The following is a 2,388-nucleotide window of genomic DNA, read 5'->3' on the forward strand; positions in this document are numbered from 1 at the left end:
CTGTCCCCCCCCCCCCCTAATGTGAAGTTCTCCGGGAATTTTTTTTTTTTTTTTTTTACATTTTGTTCACTGCTGTAATCCCAGTGCCCAGAACAGTGATTATTTGTTGAACAAATGAATCACACGTGGGTTTTCTGTGCAGGGCATTTCAAATAACAGGCTGTTTCCCTTTTCCCTTCCATCTCTGGCTATCTGGGTGTGCTTGGGGAGTGAAATCTCAGTATTAACCTGAGCAAAACCAAATTTAAAAGGCAGATGTTACAGAAAAGAAATGCTAAAGATCTTCCCCTACCAATCGTGTTACGTTGTCTGTGGTTATCTATTCTTCCGTTAGCATGGGAGGCTGTGCAGGACGTCCCTCATGCATCACTCCAGACCCTCTTGGTCCCCATCTTGTGCTCCGGCCCCACTGCAGTGGCCAGGTCCGTGGAGACAGACTGGCTTTGATGAGTGTAACCTGACAATACCTTGCCTCAGGCTCCTGCAGTGTGCTTACCTCTTGATTCCTGATGCCAGGTGTCTCCTATGCCTGCAGGAAATTGCTTGGTGCTACACATGTGCAACTTGGAAGTATGCGGACATAATGCCATCTTTAATCAACGGGGCACAGGAATTGATGCATAAAGGTTTCCGCCTTTTGTCTCCCCAGCAAACAGTTCTGAGACACCACTCATAAATTCCTCAGGTCTTTCAGAAAGGAGTACCAGTTGCCTGTAGTGGTGGCCATGTGATAAGCAGTGATAACATCTGATATGCAATAGCACCATAATTATTACTCACATTGTTACCTGTGGTAGATTGGAGGAGGTGCAGGTGAAGTATTGGGATGTGTGGTAGATGTGTGATCAGTATTGAGACAATGGTGATTGTAAGGACTGTGGAGCTGGCCAGGTGAACCAATTATCAACTCAAGGTGCGCTATGAAAGCCAAAGGGTCTTACGGCAGCATTTAGGCAGACAATTATCACAGGGCAGACTGCTGAAAATTAGACCTATGACCTAATTGTAAGATTGGCAGAACCACAAATAATACTGAATGCACAACCTCGACAGGTTTTCCGTGTCTAATTCAGAGCACTGATAGGAAAGAGGAGGATCCTGAGGTCTAAAGTGGAGACAGTTGCATAGAGAAGCCCAAAAGTCTTGAACCCTGGTCTCTCTGAATGTCCTACACCCCACTTCCTAGAGAAGAACAGTCTCTCTGCCGATAGACCCTGCAAGGGTCTTCCCGGAAGCAAGTAGCTTGCAAAATGACACTTGTTTCCTCTTTTCAAGATTCACGTCACCATATGTCATGATTAATTTTATGTGTCAACTTGATTGGGACACAGGATGCCCAGCTAGCTGATTAAATGTTATTTCTGAGTGTGTCTGGAAGGGTGTTTTGGGATGAGATCAGCATTTGAATGGACAAACTGAGTAAAGCAGATGGCCCCTCTCCACCTAGGGCCTGAATAGAACAAAAAGGCAAAAAATGTCAAATTCACCTTCTGCTTGTCTGCTTGAGCTGAGGAATTAGTCCTCTTCTGCCTTCGGCACTCATCTTGTCCTTTGGGAGAAAAATCAAGGTTAGGTTTCAGCCCAGCCCAAGTGGGGAACGCAGTCTGCTTCTGGAAGAGATCGCCTGTTTAGCAAAGGAACTTAGGAGCTGGCAGACCCTAGGGGAATAGGTGTGGGAAGAGCTCTTGATGGCATCAGATGGGGTGGGTGGAATTAGTGCCTTAAAAGGGGGAGAATTTACTGATTTGGGGATATAACTTATGACTTGGGGTCCAATTTCTGGCAAAGACACCTGGAGCCAGTCCCCAAAGTGCCAGGAAGGCTTCTTAAAGCTGGGACGTAATGGTAGACTTCAGTAAATGAGGAGAAGATGCTAGGGTGGCCCCTGCATAATGCTGAGGAAGAGACTAGAAGGCTCAGGGATGTTGGCCAAGTAGCTGTGATGGTGGAATGTGCAGGCCAAGGGGAAGAGGCACTTCTGGCACCTCATCCAAAAATAATAAAATATTCTTGCTTATAGGGTACCCTCTGGTCCTTGGATTCTGAGGACAGGGTGACAGCAAGACCTACACAGGTTTAGTGGGTATAAGGTGAGCTTCCTGACTCATTTAGTAAACGGGACACCTCAAACCCGAACCTCCAAGTCACTGTTAATTTTTCCAACGTGACACTTGATGCTGTGTATGTATCACTGCATCATTTCAGCGAAAAAGAAGGAAAGTACATTCACCCTGGCCAATGGGACCGAATTTTATCACAGAGTACAGTAATCCTAGAAGGTGGCAAGGCTAAGTGACTCAACACAGTGTGACCAGAGCCCAGACGCACCCACTCAGGGAGATGGGAGGTGAGGAGTCGGACGGGTGATCAGCCCTGAGAAAGGCGGCA

Source organism: Pteropus alecto, unplaced genomic scaffold (assembly GCF_000325575.1).
Source record: "Pteropus alecto unplaced genomic scaffold, ASM32557v1 scaffold269, whole genome shotgun sequence".
Classification (NCBI taxonomy): Eukaryota; Metazoa; Chordata; class Mammalia; order Chiroptera; family Pteropodidae; genus Pteropus; species Pteropus alecto.